Genomic DNA, 20439 nt, shown 5'->3' with positions numbered 1-20439 from the left:
TGTTTTACATGTCATATATATGTGAAAGTTGTTCAATTTCAGTGCATTGCAAGAGTTTAACATAAGTTTAGAATTAGGATTGCAGATAGCGTTACCAGTTTAATATCATTTAGTTTAACTTAGATGTGTTAGTTTAACCTAGGCACAAAAGCTCGGAAAAGTGTTTTACATGTCATATATATGTGAACATTGTTCAATTTCAGTGCATTTCAAGAGTTTAACATAAGTTTCGAATTAGGATTGCAGATAGCGTTACCAGTTCAATATCATTTAGTTTACTTCTTAGATGCATTAGTTTAACCTAGGCGCAAAAGCTCGGAAAAGTGTTTTACATGTCATATATATGTGAAAGTTGTTCAATTTCAGTGCATTGCAAGACTTTCACATATGTTTAGAATTAGGATTGCAGGTAGCGTTACCAGTTCAATATCATTTAGTTTAACTTCTTAGATGTGTTAGTTTAACCTAGGCACAAAAGCTCGGAAAAGTGTTTTACATGTCATATATACGTGAAAGTTGTTCAATTTCAGTGTATTGCAAGAGTTTCACATAAGTTTAGAATTAGGATTGCAGATAGCGTTACCAGTTTAATATCATTTAGTTTAACTTCTTAGATGTGTTAGTTTAACCTAGGCACAAAAGCTCGGAAAAGTGTTTTACATGTCATATATATGTGAACATTGTTCAATTTCAGTGCATTGCAAGAGTTTAACATAAGTTTCGAATTAGGATTGCAGATAGCGTTACGAGTTCAATATCATTTAGTTTAACTTGTTAGATGTGTAGTTTAACCAAGGCACAAAAGCTCGGAAAAGTGTTTTACATGTCGTATATATGTGAAAGTTGTTCAATTTTAGTGTATTGCCAGAGTTTCACATAAGTTTAAAAATACGATTGCAGGTAGCGTTACCAGTTCAATATCATTTAGTTTAACTTCTTAGATGCGTTAGTTTAGCCTAGGGGCAAAAGCAAGGAAAAATGATTTACATGTCATATATATGTGAAGGTTGTTCAATTTCAGTGCATTGCAAGAGTTTAACATAAGTTTCAAAATAGGATTACAGATAGCGTTACCAGTTCAATATCATTTAGTTTAACTTCTTAGATGTGTTAGTTTAACCTAGGCACAAAAGCTCGGAAAAGTGTTTTACAGGTCATATATATGTGAACGTTGTTTAATTTCAGTGTATTGCAAGAGTTTCACATATGTTTCGAATTAGGATTGCAGATAGCGTTAGCACTTGTATTTCATTTCGTTTAACTTCTTAGAAGCGTTAGTTTAAGCTAGGCACAAAGGCTCAGAAAAGTGTTTTACATGTCATATATATGTGAAAGTTGTTCAATTTCATTGTATTGCAAGATTTCACATAAGTTTTGAACTAGAATTGCAGATAGCGTTACCAGTTCAATATCATTTAATTTAAATTCTTAGATGTGTTTGTTTAACCTAGGCACAAAAGTTCGGAAAAGTGTTTTACATGTCATATATATGTGAACGTTGTTCAATTTCAGTGTATTGCAAGAGTTTCACATAAGTTTAGAATTAGGATTGCAGATAGTCTTACCAGTTCAATATCATTTAGTTTAACTTCTTAGATGTGTTAGTTTAACCTAGGCACAAAAGCTCGGAAAAGTGTTTTACAGGTCATATATATGTGAACGTTGTTTAATTTCAGTGTATTGCAAGAGTTTCACATATGTTTCGAATTAGGATTGCAGATAGCGTTACCAGTTCGATATCATTTAGTTTAACTTCTTAGATGTGTAGTTTAACCTAGGCACAAAAGCTCGGAAAAGTGTTTTACATATCGTATATATGTGAAAGTTATTCAATTTCAGTGTATTGCATGATTTCACATAAGTTTAGAATTAGGATTGCAGATAGCGTTACCAGTTCAATAATATTTAGTGTAACTTCTTAGATGTGTTAATTTAACCTAGGCGCAAAAGCTCGGAAAAGTTATTTACATGTCGTATATATTTGAACGTAGTTCAATTTCAGTGTATTGCAAGAGTTTCAAATAAGTTTAGAATTAGGATTTCAGATAGCGTTAGCACTTGTATATCATTTAGTTTAAATTCTTAGATTCGATAGTTTAATCTGTGTGCAGAAGCTCGGAAAAGTGTTTTACATGTCATATATATGTGAACTTTGTTCAATTTCAGTGTATTGCAAGACTTTCACATATGTTTAGAATTAGGATTGCAGGTAGCGTTACCAGTTCAATATCATTTAATTTAACTTCTTAGATGTGTTAGTTTAACCTAGGCACAAAAGCTCGGAAAAGTGTTTTACATGTCATATATATGTGAATGTAGTTCAATTTCAGTGTATTACAAGATTTCACATAAGTTTAGGACTAGAATTGCAGATAGCGTTACCAGTTCAATAATATTTAGTGTAACTTCTTAGATGTGTTAATTTAACCTAGGCGCAAAAGCTCGGAAAAGTTATTTACATGTCGTATATATGTGAACGTAGTTCAATTTCAGTGTATTGCAAGAGTTTCAAATAAGTTTAGAATTAGGATTTCAGATAGCGTTAGCACTTGTATATCATTTAGTTTAAATTCTTAGATTCGATAGTTTAATCTGTGTGCAGAAGCTCGGAAAAGTGTTTTACATGTCATATATATGTGAACTTTGTTCAATTTCAGTGTATTGCAAGACTTTCACATATGTTTAGAATTAGGATTGCAGGTAGCGTTACCAGTTCAATATCATTTAGTTTAACTTCTTAGATGTGTTAGTTTAACCTAGGCACAAAAGCTCGGAAAAGTGTTTTACATGTCATATATACGTGAAAGTTGTTCAATTTCAGTGTATTGCAAGAGTTTCACATAAGTTTAGAATTAGGATTGCAGTTAGCATTAGCACTTTTATATCATTTAGATTAACTTCTTAGATGCTTAGTTTAACCTAGGCGCAGAAGCTCGGAAAAGTGTTTTACATCTCTTATATATGTGAAAGTTTTTCAATTTCAGTGTATTGCAAGATTTCATATAAGTTTAGAACTAGGATTGCAGATAGCATTACCAGTTCAATATCATTTAGTTTAACTTCTTAGATGTTTTAGTTTAAACTAGGCACAAAGATCGGAAAAGTGTTTTACATGTCATATATATTTGAACGTTGTTCAATTTCAGTGTATTGCAAGACTTTCACATAAGTTTAGAATTTTGAAAGCAGATAAAGTTAGCACTTCTATTTCATTTAGTTTAACTTCTTAGATGTGTTAGTTTAACCAAGGTACAAAAGCTCGGAAAAGTGTTTTACATGTCATATATATGTGAAAGTTGTTCAATTTCAGTGCATTGCAAGAGTTTAACATAAGTTTAGAATTAGGATTGCAGATAGCGTTACCAGTTTAATATCATTTAGTTTAACTTAGATGTGTTAGTTTAACCTAGGCACAAAAGCTCGGAAAAGTGTTTTACATGTCATATATATGTGAACATTGTTCAATTTCAGTGCATTTCAAGAGTTTAACATAAGTTTCGAATTAGGATTGCAGATAGTGTTACCAGTTCAATATCATTTAGTTTACTTCTTAGATGCATTAGTTTAACCTAGGCGCAAAAGCTCGGAAAAGTGTTTTACATGTCATATATATGTGAAAGTTGTTCAATTTCAGTGCATTGCAAGAGTTTAACATAAGTTTCGAATTAGGATTGCAGATAGCGTTACGAGTTCAATATCATTTAGTTTAACTTGTTAGATGTGTAGTTTAACCAAGGCACAAAAGCTCGGAAAAGTGTTTTACATGTCGTATATATGTGAAAGTTGTTCAATTTCAGTGTATTGCCAGAGTTTCACATAAGTTTAAAAATACGATTGCAGGTAGCGTTACCAGTTCAATATCATTTAGTTTAACTTCTTAGATGCGTTAGTTTAGCCTAGGGGCAAAAGCTAGGAAAAATGATTTACATGTCATATATATGTGAAGGTTGTTCAATTTCAGTGCATTGCAAGAGTTTAACATAAGTTTCAAAATAGGATTACAGATAGCGTTACCAGTTCAATATCATTTAGTTTAACTTCTTAGATGTGTTAGTTTAACCTAGGCACAAAAGCTCGGAAAAGTGTTTTATATCATATATATGTGAAAGTTGTTCAATTTCAGTGTATTGAAGATTTTCACAGAAGATTAGAATTAGGATTGCAGATAGCGTTAGCCCTTCTATATCATTTAGTTTAACTTCTTAGATGCGTTAGTTTAACCTACGCGCAAAAGCTCGGAAAAGTGTTTTACATGTCATATATATGTGAAAGTTGTTCAATTTCAGTGTATTGCAAGACTTTCACATAAGTTTAGAATTAGGATTGCAGATAGCATTACCAGTTCAATATCATTTAGTTTAACTTCTTAGATGCGTTAGTTTAGCCTAGGGGCAAAAGCTAGGAAAAATGATTTACATGTCATATATATGTGAAGGTTGTTCAATTTCAGTGCATTGCAAGAGTTTAACATAAGTTTCAAAATAGGATTACAGATAGCGTTACCAGTTCAATATCATTTAGTTTAACTTCTTAGATGTGTTAGTTTAACCTAGGCACAAAAGCTCGGAAAAGTGTTTTATATCATATATATGTGAAAGTTGTTCAATTTCAGTGTATTGAAGATTTTCACAGAAGATTAGAATTAGGATTGCAGATAGCGTTAGCCCTTCTATATCATTTAGTTTAACTTCTTAGATGCGTTAGTTTAACCTACGCGCAAAAGCTCGGAAAAGTGTTTTACATGTCATATATATGTGAAAGTTGTTCAATTTCAGTGTATTGCAAGACTTTCACATAAGTTTAGAATTAGGATTGCAGATAGCATTACCAGTTCAATATCATTTAGTTTAACTTCTTAGATGTGTAGTTTAACCTGGCACAAAAGCTCGGAAAAGTGTTTTACATATCGTATATATGTGAAAGTTATTCAATTTCAGTGTATTGCATGATTTCACATAAGTTTAGAATTAGGATTGCAGATAGCGTTACCAGTTCAATATCATTTAGTTTAACTTCTTAGATGCATTAGTTTAACCTAGGCACAAAAGCTCGGAAAAGTGTTTTACATGTCATATATACGTGAAAGTTGTTCAATTTCAGTGTATTGCAAGACTTTCACAGAAGATTAGAATTAGGATTGCAGATAGCGTTAGCCCTTCTATATCATTTAGGTTAACTTCTTAGATGCGTTAGTTTAACCTAGGCGCGAAAATGTGTTTTACATGTCATATATATGTGAAAGTTGTTCAATTTCAGTGTATTGCAAGATTTCACATAAGTTTAGAACTAGATTTGCAGATAGCGTTACCAGTTCAATATCATTTAGTTTAACTTCTTAGATGTGTAGTTTAACCTAGGCACAAAAGCTCGGAAAAGTGTTTTACATGTCCTATATGTATGTGAAAGTTGTTCAATTTCAGTGTATTGCAAGATTTCACATAAGTTTAGAATTAGGATTGAAGATAGGCTTACCAGTTCAATATCATTTAGTTTATCTTCTTAGATGCATTAGTTTAACCTAGGCACAAAAGCTCGGAAAAGTGATTTACATTTCATATATATGTGAAAGTTGTCAGTTTCAGTGTATTGCAAGATTTCACATAAGTTTAGAACTAGAATTGCAGATAGCGTTACCAGTTCAATATCATTTAGTGTAACTTCTTAGATGTGTTAATTTAACCTAGGCGCAAAATCTCGGAAAAGTGATTTACATGTCGTATATATGTGAACCTAGTTCAATTTCAGTGTATTGCAAGAGTTTCAAATAAGTTTAGAATTAGGATTGAAGATAGCGTTAGCACTTGTATTTCATTTCGTTTAACTTCTTAGAAGCGTTAGTTTAAGCTAGGCACAAAAGCTCAGAAAAGTGTTTTACATGTCATATATATGTGAAAGTTGTTCAATTTCATTGTATTGCAAGATTTCACATAAGTTTTGAACTAGAATTGCAGATAGCGTTACCAGTTCAATATCATTTAATTTAAATTCTTAGATGTGTTTGTTTAACCTAGGCACAAAAGCTCGGAAAAGTGTTTTACAGGTCATATATATGTGAACGTTGTTTAATTTCAGTGTATTGCAAGAGTTTCACATATGTTTCGAATTAGGATTGCAGATAGCGTTACCAGTTCGATATCATTTAGTTTAACTTCTTAGATGTGTAGTTTAACCTAGGCACAAAAGCTCGGAAAAGTGTTTTACATATCGTATATATGTGAAAGTTATTCAATTTCAGTGTATTGCATGATTTCACATAAGTTTAGAATTAGGATTGCAGATAGCGTTACCAGTTCAATAATATTTAGTGTAACTTCTTAGATGTGTTAATTTAACCTAGGCGCAAAAGCTCGGAAAAGTTATTTACATGTCGTATATATTTGAACGTAGTTCAATTTCAGTGTATTGCAAGAGTTTCAAATAAGTTTAGAATTAGGATTTCAGATAGCGTTAGCACTTGTATATCATTTAGTTTAAATTCTTAGATTCGATAGTTTAATCTGTGTGCAGAAGCTCGGAAAAGTGTTTTACATGTCATATATATGTGAACTTTGTTCAATTTCAGTGTATTGCAAGACTTTCACATATGTTTAGAATTAGGATTGCAGGTAGCGTTACCAGTTCAATATCATTTAATTTAACTTCTTAGATGTGTTAGTTTAACCTAGGCACAAAAGCTCGGAAAAGTGTTTTACATGTCATATATATGTGAATGTAGTTCAATTTCAGTGTATTACAAGATTTCACATAAGTTTAGGACTAGAATTGCAGATAGCGTTACCAGTTCAATAATATTTAGTGTAACTTCTTAGATGTGTTAATTTAACCTAGGCGCAAAAGCTCGGAAAAGTTATTTACATGTCGTATATATGTGAACGTAGTTCAATTTCAGTGTATTGCAAGAGTTTCAAATAAGTTTAGAATTAGGATTTCAGATAGCGTTAGCACTTGTATATCATTTAGTTTAAATTCTTAGATTCGATAGTTTAATCTGTGTGCAGAAGCTCGGAAAAGTGTTTTACATGTCATATATATGTGAACTTTGTTCAATTTCAGTGTATTGCAAGACTTTCACATATGTTTAGAATTAGGATTGCAGGTAGCGTTACCAGTTCAATATCATTTAGTTTAACTTCTTAGATGTGTTAGTTTAACCTAGGCACAAAAGCTCGGAAAAGTGTTTTACATGTCATATATACGTGAAAGTTGTTCAATTTCAGTGTATTGCAAGAGTTTCACATAAGTTTAGAATTAGGATTGCAGATAGCGTTACCAGTTTAATATCATTTAGTTTAACTTCTTAGATGTGTTAGTTTAACCTAGGCACAAAAGCTCGGAAAAGTGTTTTACATGTCATATATATGTGAACATTGTTCAATTTCAGTGCATTGCAAGAGTTTAACATAAGTTTCGAATTAGGATTGCAGATAGCGTTACGAGTTCAATATCATTTAGTTTAACTTGTTAGATGTGTAGTTTAACCAAGGCACAAAAGCTCGGAAAAGTGTTTTACATGTCGTATATATGTGAAAGTTGTTCAATTTCAGTGTATTGCCAGAGTTTCACATAAGTTTAAAAATACGATTGCAGGTAGCGTTACCAGTTCAATATCATTTAGTTTAACTTCTTAGATGCGTTAGTTTAGCCTAGGGGCAAAAGCAAGGAAAAATGATTTACATGTCATATATATGTGAAGGTTGTTCAATTTCAGTGCATTGCAAGAGTTTAACATAAGTTTCAAAATAGGATTACAGATAGCGTTACCAGTTCAATATCATTTAGTTTAACTTCTTAGATGTGTTAGTTTAACCTAGGCACAAAAGCTCGGAAAAGTGTTTTACAGGTCATATATATGTGAACGTTGTTTAATTTCAGTGTATTGCAAGAGTTTCACATATGTTTCGAATTAGGATTGCAGATAGCGTTAGCACTTGTATTTCATTTCGTTTAACTTCTTAGAAGCGTTAGTTTAAGCTAGGCACAAAGGCTCAGAAAAGTGTTTTACATGTCATATATATGTGAAAGTTGTTCAATTTCATTGTATTGCAAGATTTCACATAAGTTTTGAACTAGAATTGCAGATAGCGTTACCAGTTCAATATCATTTAATTTAAATTCTTAGATGTGTTTGTTTAACCTAGGCACAAAAGCTCGGAAAAGTGTTTTACAGGTCATATATATGTGAACGTTGTTTAATTTCAGTGTATTGCAAGAGTTTCACATATGTTTCGAATTAGGATTGCAGATAGCGTTACCAGTTCGATATCATTTAGTTTAACTTCTTAGATGTGTAGTTTAACCTAGGCACAAAAGCTCGGAAAAGTGTTTTACATATCGTATATATGTGAAAGTTATTCAATTTCAGTGTATTGCATGATTTCACATAAGTTTAGAATTAGGATTGCAGATAGCGTTACCAGTTCAATAATATTTAGTGTAACTTCTTAGATGTGTTAATTTAACCTAGGCGCAAAAGCTCGGAAAAGTTATTTACATGTCGTATATATTTGAACGTAGTTCAATTTCAGTGTATTGCAAGAGTTTCAAATAAGTTTAGAATTAGGATTTCAGATAGCGTTAGCACTTGTATATCATTTAGTTTAAATTCTTAGATTCGATAGTTTAATCTGTGTGCAGAAGCTCGGAAAAGTGTTTTACATGTCATATATATGTGAACTTTGTTCAATTTCAGTGTATTGCAAGACTTTCACATATGTTTAGAATTAGGATTGCAGGTAGCGTTACCAGTTCAATATCATTTAATTTAACTTCTTAGATGTGTTAGTTTAACCTAGGCACAAAAGCTCGGAAAAGTGTTTTACATGTCATATATATGTGAATGTAGTTCAATTTCAGTGTATTACAAGATTTCACATAAGTTTAGGACTAGAATTGCAGATAGCGTTACCAGTTCAATAATATTTAGTGTAACTTCTTAGATGTGTTAATTTAACCTAGGCGCAAAAGCTCGGAAAAGTTATTTACATGTCGTATATATGTGAACGTAGTTCAATTTCAGTGTATTGCAAGAGTTTCAAATAAGTTTAGAATTAGGATTTCAGATAGCGTTAGCACTTGTATATCATTTAGTTTAAATTCTTAGATTCGATAGTTTAATCTGTGTGCAGAAGCTCGGAAAAGTGTTTTACATGTCATATATATGTGAACTTTGTTCAATTTCAGTGTATTGCAAGACTTTCACATATGTTTAGAATTAGGATTGCAGGTAGCGTTACCAGTTCAATATCATTTAGTTTAACTTCTTAGATGTGTTAGTTTAACCTAGGCACAAAAGCTCGGAAAAGTGTTTTACATGTCATATATACGTGAAAGTTGTTCAATTTCAGTGTATTGCAAGAGTTTCACATAAGTTTAGAATTAGGATTGCAGTTAGCATTAGCACTTTTATATCATTTAGATTAACTTCTTAGATGCTTAGTTTAACCTAGGCGCAGAAGCTCGGAAAAGTGTTTTACATCTCTTATATATGTGAAAGTTTTTCAATTTCAGTGTATTGCAAGATTTCATATAAGTTTAGAACTAGGATTGCAGATAGCATTACCAGTTCAATATCATTTAGTTTAACTTCTTAGATGTTTTAGTTTAAACTAGGCACAAAGATCGGAAAAGTGTTTTACATGTCATATATATTTGAACGTTGTTCAATTTCAGTGTATTGCAAGACTTTCACATAAGTTTAGAATTTTTTTTTTTTTTTTTTTTTTTTGTTTTTTTTTTTTAATTTGTTTTTTATTGGTGCAATGTATTCATACATCATAGTGGTATAAATAAGATACTTTTGTAGACATACATGCACACATCGCCCAGTTAGCCCCTACCCGATCCCCACCCCATTCCCTCCCCATCCCTCCTTCCCACGCTTGGCTTAGTGGTTGACATCTAGTATTATAGCAATTTATACAATATTAACATTGATAATCTCACATAACAGTTTCATTTGTCTGGTACCAAACTTTTGATGACTTAAAGATAATATTTTAATATTTCTTTTTGCTTTCTTTCTTACCAGAGAATATTTTTTTTCTTTTTTTTTTTAGGTGAAACTATCATACATTTATTTATTTATTTTTCAGAAAAAAAATCTATCCTGATATGGAATATGGGCTCTAGATACCCAAAACAGTCTCAAAGAAGAACAAAGCTAGAAGATGTATATTTTCTGATTTCAAACCATATAAAGCTACAATAATTGAAACAGTGTAGTACTGTTCTAAAGGCAGATATATAAACCATTGGAGCTAAATAAAAGCCTAGAGATAAATTCTTCCATACATTGTCAAGTTATTTTTGACAAGGTTTCCATGAACTTTTGGTGGAGGAAATACTAGTCTTTTAACTAAATATTGTTGAAAAATAATAATAAATGAAAAATAATAAAATTGGACCCTTACCTAACACATATACAAATATTAACTCAAAATAAAGGACCTAAATATAAATCTTAATACTATCAGCTTTTAGAAGAAAATCTGGGTCATAAAACCTCACAACATTGAAATTGGAAGTGATTTCTTGGATATGATTTCAATGGCACAGGCAACAAAAGGGTAAATAAACTCCCTTAAAAAATAAAAAAATATTGTATATCCAAAGACAATGTAAACAGAGTTAAAAGTTACTGATGCTCTTCCAAGAGTTCCTCCTATGACCCATTTCTCCCTAACTCTCACATATTAGGGAAAGCATCTGATTTCTTATTTTTTGTGCCTGACTAATCTCACTTAGCATAATGTCCTCCAGCTCCATCCATTTCCCTGAAAATGATGTAATTGAGTTTTTTTTGATGGCTGAGTAAAATTCCATTGTGTACATATCCCACAGTTTTGTAATCCATTCATCTGTTGATGGACATCTTGGCTGGTTCCATAGTTTGGCTATGGTGAATTGTGGAGCTATGAACATAGATACACATGCATTAGTTTGATAGTTTGGTTTCTTTTCTTTTGGGTAGATACCCAACAGTGGTATTGCTGGATCAAATGGTAGATTTGTTCCCATTCTTCTGAGGATTCTCCATACTGTTTTCCAAAGTGGTTGCACTAATTTGCAATCCCACCAACAATGTCTTAGAGTTCCCACTTCTCCACATCCTCGCCAGCATCTGTTGTTGTTTGTGTTTTGAATGATGGCCATTCTAGTTGGAGTTAGGTGAAATCTCAGGGTAGTTTTGATTTGCATCTCTCTGATTGCCAGTGATGTTGAGCATTTTTTCATGCATTTATTGGCCATTTGAATTTCTTCTTTTGTGAAGTGTCTATTTAGTTCATTTGCCCATTTTGTTATTGGATGTTTTGTTTTCTTAGTGTTGAGTTTCTTGAGTTCTCTGTATATTCTAGATATTAGTCCTCTATCAGTGGTGTAGGTGGCAAAAATCTTCTCCCATTCTGTTGGCTCTCGATTGAGAATCTTGATAGTTTCCTTTGCTGAACAGAAGCTCTTCAGTTTCATGCAATCCCATGTATTGATTCTCCTTTTAATTTGTTGTGCTTTTGGGGTCTTGTTGAGGAAATGTTTGTCTGTGCCTATGTGTTGTAGTGTTGGACCTATGCCCTCTTCAAGGAGCTTCAAAGTCTCTGGTTTAATTTCCAAGTCTTTGATCCATCGTGAGTTGACTTTTGTACAGGGTGAAAAAGTGGGATTAACATCCAATTTTCTGCATATGGTTAACCAGTTTTGCCAACACCATTTGTTAAAGAGGCTATCTTTTTTCCAGTGTATGTTTTTGGCCCCTTTGTCAAAAATCAATTGGCTGAAAGTGTGTGGACTTGTTTCTGGGTCTTCTATTCTGCTCCATTGGTCTATATATCTGTTCTTTTGCCAGTACCATGCTGTTTTTATTACAATGGCTTTGTAGTATAGTTTAAAGTCAGGTATTGTGATTCCTCCTGCGTGGTTTTTGTTGCTGAGAACTACCTTGGCTATTCTGGGCTTTTTGTTATTCCAGATAAATTTAAGGACTGATTTTTCTATGTCTGTGAGGAATGATCTTGGTAGTTTAATGGGCATTGCATTAAATCTGTAGATCAGTTTTGGGAGTATGGCCATTTTAATAATATTTATTCTGCCAATCCATGAACATGGAAGGTCTTTCCATCTTCTAAGATCTTCTTCGATTTCTTTTTTCAGTGTTTTATAATTTTCTTTGTAGAGATCTTTTACCTCCTTGGTCAAGTTTATTCCTAGGTATTTTATTTTTTTGTGGGAGATCCTGAGTGGAAGTGTTTTCTGAATTTCTTTTTCAGTGGATTTATGGTTGGTGTACAGGAAAGCTTCTGATTTTTTAAGATTGATTTTGTATCCAGATACCTTGCTGAATTTGTTGATCAGTTCTATAAGCCTTTTGGTTGAGTTTGTTGGGTTTTCTAAGTATAGTATCATGTCATCTGCAAATAGTGAAAGCTTGAGTTCTTCTTTTCCTATTTGTACTCCTTTGATTTCCTTTTCTTGCCTTATTGCTCTGGCTAGAGTCTCTAGTACTATATTGAAGAGAAGTGGTGATAGTGGACATCCTTGTCTCGTTCCAGTTTTTAGGGGGAATTCTTGAAGTTTTTCCCCATTTAATATGATGTTGGCAGTGGGCTTATTGTAGATTGCCTTAATAATGTTGAGATATGTTCCTTCTATTCCAATTCTCTGCAGTGTTTTTATCATAAATGGATGTTGAATTTTATCAAATGCTTTTTCAGCATCTATTGAGATGATCATGTGGTTTTTGTCTTTGATTCTGTTTATATGATGAATTACATGGATTGATTTTCGTATATTGAACCAGCCTTGCATCCCTGGGATGAACCCTACCTGGTCATGGTGAATGATTTTCTTGATGTGGTTTTGAATGCGTGTTGCTAGTATTTTGTTTAATAGTTTTGCATCCAAGTTCATCAGAGATATAGGCCTGTAGTTTTCCTTCCTTGAACTGTCTTTATTCGGTTTGGGTATTAGTGTGATGTTGGCTTCATAGAATGTATTTGGGAGAGTCCCGGTTTTTTCTATTTCCCGAAATAGTTTGAGTAGTATTGGGATTAGTTCTCCTATAAAGGTTTTATAGAATTCACTTGGGAAACCATCTGGTCCTGGGCTTTTCTTTGATGGTAAGCTCTTTATTGCTGTTTCAATCTCTTTAATTGTTATTGGTTGGTTTAAGTGTTCTATATCTTCTTGACTCAGTTTAGGAAGGTTGTATTTATCTAGGAAGTTGTCGATTTCCTCCAGGTTTTCCATTTTGTTGGAGTATAGTTTTTCAAAGTAGTTTCTGATAATCCTCTGGATTTCTACGCTGTCAGTAGTAATGTCTCCTTTTTCATCCCTTATCTTCATAATTTGGGTTGATTCTCTCTTTTTTTTAGTTAGGTTGGCTAATGGTTTATCAATCTTGTTAATTTTTTCAAGAAACCAGCTTTTAGTTTTGTTGATTTTCTGTATTGTTTTTTTATTCTCTATTTCGTTAATTTCTGCTCTAATTTTAATAATTTCCCGTCTTCTGCTGGCTTTGGGGTTCAATTGTTCCTGCTTTTCAAGGGCTTTGAGGTGTGTCATAAGGCTATTTATTTGAAGATTTTCTGTTTTTCTTATGTGAGCACTCAGTGCTATAAATTTTCCTCTTAATACTGCCTTCAAAGTGTCCCAGAGGTTTTGATATGTTGTTTCTTTATTTTCATTTGTTTCTAGAAATTTCTTGATTTCACCTCTTACATCTTCTATGACCCATTCTTCATTCAGAAGTGTGGTGTTCAGTCTCCACATGTTTATGTTGTTTCTCTGAGTCTTCTTATAGTTGATTTCTAGTTTTATTCCATTATGGTCTGAAATGACACAGGGAAGTATGTAACATTTTTTAAATTTGCTAGTGCTCATTTTGTGTCCCAGGATGTGATCTATTTTGGAGAAGGTTCCATGAGCAGCTGAGAAAAATGTAAACTCTGCTGTAGTTGGGTGAAATATTCTATATGAGTCCAACAGGTCCATTTGGTTAATGGTGTTCTTTAGTTCTGAGACATCTTTACTGACCCTTTGTCTGGAAGATCGGTCTAGTATTGTGAGAGGTGTGTTGAAGTCTCCCAGTATTATTGTGTTGGGATTTATGTGTGACTTCATATCACAAAGAGTTTGATTTATGAAAGTAGCTGCCCCTATGTTTGGGGCATAGATGTTGATTATTGTTATTTCCTCTTGCTGGACTATTCCTTTTACCAGTAAGATGTGACCTTCTTTGTCTCTTCTAATAAGTTTGGGTTTGAAGTCTAACTTGTCTGATATCATAGTTGCTACTCCTGCTTGTCTTCGAGTACCATTAGCATGGATTACCTTGCTCCAGCCCTTTACCTTGAGTTTGTTCCTATCTTTACTTGTAAGGTGTGTTTCTTGTAAGCAGCAGATGGATGGATTCTGGCTTTTAATCCATTTTGCCACTTTATGTCTTTTTATTGGGGAGTTGAGGCCGTTTACATTAAGTGTGATTATAGAGAGATAATTTTTAATTCCCAACATGTTAAGATCTTATTTCTGTTTAAGATACTGTTTATTCTTCTTTGCTTAGTTGTCTGCTGGATGGGAATTCTTGTTTCTTTGGTTCTGGCGTGTATTACCCATTTCCTCTTTGCAGTTAATCTCCTTGAGTATTTTCTCTAGCGCTGGTTTTGAAGACATAAATTCCTTCAGTTGCTGTTTGTCATGGAAGCTTCTTATTTCCCCATCTAATTTGATGGATAGTTTTGCTGGGTAGGAAATTTTTGGCTGGAAGTTGTGTTCTTTCAGAGTTTGGAATATGTTACTCCAAGCCCTTCTGGCTTTCATAACTTGGTTTGGGAAGTCTGGAGTGATTCTAATTGGTTTGCCTCTGTATGTCACGTGGCCTTTTGTTTTTGTTGCCTTTAAGATTCTCTCCTTGGCTTCCACATTAGTCATTTTGACAATTATGTGGCGTGGGGATCCTCTTCTCTGATCCTGTCTAAAGGGAGTTCTATAAGTTTCCTGGATCTGTGTATCGACCTCTTGCTCTATGTTTGGAAAATTTTCTGCTATTACTTCCTTGAAGAGATTGTTGATCCCTTTGGTTTCACCTTCTTTTCCCTCCTCTATTCCAATTATTCTTAGGTTAGCTCTCTTGAAATGGGCCCATATTTCTTCAATGTCAGATTCCTGCTGTCGGGTTTTTTTTTCTAAATTAGAAACTATGCGTTCATTTTTAGAATGATCATCTTCAAGGAGCGAGATTCTATTCTCCATGTGGTCTAATCTGTTGTTTATACTTTGGATTGAGGCCTTTACTTCATTAATTGCATCCTTTATCTCTTTTTGACTCTCTCTAAATTCTTTTCGAAAGTCCTCTATTATTTCTAAAGTTATTTTCCTAATTTGATCTTCTAGAGATCTTTGGATTTCTGTGTTATCAGATTCTGATGTTGTGGGGTTGTTGGCATTCACTGCTCCATTGTTATTTCTCTTTCCCATGATTTTGGAAGTTTGTGCCTTCTCTGGGTTCTTCCCCGAGTCACTACGAGTTCACTTAAGATGCTCTGGATCTCGTGTCTGTGGTATCTCAGTCACCACTACTCCTTAACTGGTTTGTATCACAAAGTCTCAGACCCAGGGAGTCAATCAAGGCTGCTTAGACCGTGGGGAGTGCCAAGTTGGGCGTTCTCCAGTGGGGAGTTGTGACTATGGTATGATATCTCTGCCACTGCCACTCCCCCCCTGGGCTGCACTGCTAAAATCTCCGACCCAGGGAGACTATCTGCGCAAGTCCCTGGGAGCGCAGTACTGGGATTTTTTCCCTAGGGGTCACAATTTGACTCACGGTTATTGAGTGCGCTGATGGAGCTGTAGTGAACTTGGTGGATTCGCTGCTGCCGCCACTGGCAATATGGCACCACTGCCACGCCCTTGGCCGTGATGCGGCGTATTTCTTCTCTGGTTTTGAACTCCGCTCTGAGTCCCTGCCAGTTGTGCTGTGCTCGGCCCTTGGGAGCTTTAGATGTTCCCTGCACCAACAAAACTGCTGACTGCCGCCCGGCTGTTCAGCACCTGCTCACCTCAGCTCGCTGTCAACCGCTCCTCTCAGGCTCCTGGTGGCTGGTTGAATGGATTGGTCTAGGGCCGTCCGGTGAACTCACCACTGCCGCCAGCAGTAAGACGCTGCTTCTGCGTCCTAGGCCGCGAGGCCAAAGTACCTCCTCTCTGGATTTGAGCTCTGTTTTGAGTCTCCCTCCTCTCTGGAGCCTGGTGCTGTTAGGGGAGATGTAGGCCGCTCCGCTCCGGCCGCTCTGCGCCCGGCTCTGGCTGCTCTGCACCGCGGGTCTGGCCACTCCGGCCGCTCCGGCCGTTCCGCAACGCGGCTCTGGCTGCTCCGACTGTTCTGGCCGCTCCGCTCCGGCTGTTCTGGCCGCTCTGCTTGGCTGCTCTGGCCGCTCCGCTCAGCTGTTCTGGCCGCTCCGCTCCGGCTGCTCCAGCCGCTCCACTCCGCGGCTCTGGCCACTCCACGCGGCCGCTCCAGGCAATCCGCGCTGCGGCTCTGGCTGCTCCGGCTGTTCTGGCCACTCCGCTTGGCTGTTCTGGCCGCTCTACTCGGCTGCTCTGAACCGCGGCTTCGGCTGCTCTGCACAGCGGGTCTGGCCACTCCGGCCGCTCTGGCGGTTCCGCGACGCGGCAGGCCGCTCCACTCTGCGGCTCCCCCCAATCCGCGCTGCGGCTCTGGCCGCTCAGCGCCGCGCGGGCGCGGCACTTCGGGCTGGTTTTTTTCTGGTGTCTTGTTTTTCCAGCCCTTTTTCTCTGTCCCTTGTAGTTACCGTTTTTATTTCTTTGCTGGTGGTGTTTTCTGGCTCTGAAAGGCGCTGGTTTTGTGGTAGTAGAGTTGGATTGTTAGCGGGACTTGTAAGTGCCGCTTTCCTCCGTCGCCATCTTCCCGGAAGTGAGTTTAGAATTTTGAAAGCAGATAAAGTTAGCACTTCTATTTCATTTAGTTTAACTTCTTAGATGTGTTAGTTTAACCAAGGTACAAAAGCTCGGAAAAGTGTTTTACATGTCATATATATGTGAAAGTTGTTCAATTTCAGTGCATTGCAAGAGTTTAACATAAGTTTAGAATTAGGATTGCAGATAGCGTTACCAGTTTAATATCATTTAGTTTAACTTAGATGTGTTAGTTTAACCTAGGCACAAAAGCTCGGAAAAGTGTTTTACATGTCATATATATGTGAACATTGTTCAATTTCAGTGCATTTCAAGAGTTTAACATAAGTTTCGAATTAGGATTGTAGATAGCGTTACCAGTTCAATATCATTTAGTTTACTTCTTAGATGCATTAGTTTAACCTAGGCGCAAAAGCTCGGAAAAGTGTTTTACATGTCATATATATGTGAAAGTTGTTCAATTTCAGTGCATTGCAAGAGTTTAACATAAGTTTCGAATTAGGATTGCAGATAGCGTTACGAGTTCAATATCATTTAGTTTAACTTGTTAGATGTGTAGTTTAACCAAGGCACAAAAGCTCGGAAAAGTGTTTTACATGTCGTATATATGTGAAAGTTGTTCAATTTCAGTGTATTGCCAGAGTTTCACATAAGTTTAAAAATACGATTGCAGGTAGCGTTACCAGTTCAATATCATTTAGTTTAACTTCTTAGATGCGTTAGTTTAGCCTAGGGGCAAAAGCTAGGAAAAATGATTTACATGTCATATATATGTGAAGGTTGTTCAATTTCAGTGCATTGCAAGAGTTTAACATAAGTTTCAAAATAGGATTACAGATAGCGTTACCAGTTCAATATCATTTAGTTTAACTTCTTAGATGTGTTAGTTTAACCTAGGCACAAAAGCTCGGAAAAGTGTTTTATATCATATATATGTGAAAGTTGTTCAATTTCAGTGTATTGAAGATTTTCACAGAAGATTAGAATTAGGATTGCAGATAGCGTTAGCCCTTCTATATCATTTAGTTTAACTTCTTAGATGCGTTAGTTTAACCTACGCGCAAAAGCTCGGAAAAGTGTTTTACATGTCATATATATGTGAAAGTTGTTCAATTTCAGTGTATTGCAAGACTTTCACATAAGTTTAGAATTAGGATTGCAGATAGCATTACCAGTTCAATATCATTTAGTTTAACTTCTTAGATGTGTAGTTTAACCTGGCACAAAAGCTCGGAAAAGTGTTTTACATATCGTATATATGTGAAAGTTATTCAATTTCAGTGTATTGCATGATTTCACATAAGTTTAGAATTAGGATTGCAGATAGCGTTACCAGTTCAATATCATTTAGTTTAACTTCTTAGATGCATTAGTTTAACCTAGGCACAAAAGCTCGGAAAAGTGTTTTACATGTCATATATACGTGAAAGTTGTTCAATTTCAGTGTATTGCAAGACTTTCACAGAAGATTAGAATTAGGATTGCAGATAGCGTTAGCCCTTCTATATCATTTAGGTTAACTTCTTAGATGCGTTAGTTTAACCTAGGCGCGAAAATGTGTTTTACATGTCATATATATGTGAAAGTTGTTCAATTTCAGTGTATTGCAAGATTTCACATAAGTTTAGAACTAGATTTGCAGATAGCGTTACCAGTTCAATATCATTTACTGTAATTTCTTAGATGTGTTCGTGTAACCTAGGCACAAAAGCTCGGAAAAGTGATTTACATGTCATATATATGTGAACGTAGTTCAATTTCTGTGTATTGCAAGAGTTTCACATCAGTTTAGAATTAGGATTGCAGATAGCATTAGCACTACTATATCATTTAGTTTAACTTCTTAGATGCGTTAGTTTAACCTAGGCACAAAAGCACGGAAAAGTGTTTTACATGTCATATATATGTGAAAGTTGTTCAATTTCAGTGTATTGAAAGATTTCACATAAGTTTAGAACTTGAATTGCAGATAGCATTACTAGTTCAATATCATTTACTGTAATTTCTTAGATGTGTTAGTTTAACCTAGGCGCAGAAGCTCAGAAAAGTGTTTTACATGTCATATATATGTAAAAGTTGCTCAATTTCAGTGTATTGCAAGATTTCACATAAGTTTAGAATTAGGATTGCAGATAACATTAGCACTTCTATATCATTTAGTTTAACTTCTTAGATGTGTTAATTTAACCTAGGCGCAAATGCTCGGAAAAGTGTTTTACATGTCATATATATGTGAAAGTTGTTCAATTTCAGTGTATTGAAAGATTTCACATAAGTTTAGAACTAGAATTGCAGGTAGCATTACTCCTTCAATATCATTTACTCTAATTTCTTAGATGTGTTCGTTTAACCTAGGCACAACTGCTCAGAAAAGTGATTTACATGTCATATATATGTGAACGTAGTTCAATTTCAATGTATTGCAAGAGTTTCACATCAGTTTAGAACTAGGATTTCAGATAGCATTAGCACTACTATATCATTTAGTTTAACTTCTTAGATGTGTTAGTTTAACCTAGGCACAAAAGCTCGGAAAAGTGTTTTACATTTCATATATATGTGAACGTTGTTCAATTTCAGTGTATTGCGAGATTTCACATAACTTTAGAACTAGGATTGCAAATAGCGTTACCAGTTCAATATCATTTAGTTTAACTTCTTAGATGCATTAGTTTAACCTAGGCACAAAAGCTCGAAAAAGTGTTTTACATGTCGTATATATGTGAACGTTATTCAATTTAAGTGTATTGCAAGACGTTCACATAAGTTTAGAATTAGGATTACTGATAGCATTAGCACTTCTATATCATTTAGTTTAACTTCTTAGATGTGTTAGTTTAACCAAGGTACAAAAGCTCGGAAAAGTGTTTTACATGTCATATATATGTGAACGTTGTTCAATTTCAGTGTATTGCAAGAGTTTCACATAAGTTTAGAATTAGGATTGCAGTTAGCATTAGCACTTTTATATCATTTAGATTAACTTCTTAGATGCTTAGTTTAACCTAGGCGCAGAAGCTCGGAAAAGTGTTTTACATCTCTTATATATGTGAAAGTTTTTCAATTTCAGTGTATTGCAAGATTTCATATAAGTTTAGAACTAGGATTGCAGATAGCATTACCAGTTCAATATCATTTAGTTTAACTTCTTAGATGTTTTAGTTTAAACTAGGCACAAAGATCGGAAAAGTGTTTTACATGTCATATATATTTGAACGTTGTTCAATTTCAGTGTATTGCAAGACTTTCACATAAGTTTAGAATTTTGAAAGCAAATAAAGTTAGCACTTCTATATCATTTAGTTTAACTTCTTAGATGTGTTAGTTTAACCTAGGCACAAAAGCTCGAAAAAGTGTTTTACATGTCGTATATATGTGAACGTTGTTCAATTTAAGTGTATTGCAAGACGTTCACATAAGTTTAGAATTAGGATTACTGATAGCATTAGCACTTCTATATCATTTAGTTTAACTTCTTAGATGTGTTAGTTTAACCTAGGCACAAAAGTTCGG

Source organism: Muscardinus avellanarius, assembly GCF_963383645.1.
Source record: "Muscardinus avellanarius genome assembly, chromosome: 10".
Classification (NCBI taxonomy): domain Eukaryota; kingdom Metazoa; phylum Chordata; class Mammalia; order Rodentia; family Gliridae; genus Muscardinus; species Muscardinus avellanarius.
This window is presented reverse-complemented; position numbering follows the sequence as displayed.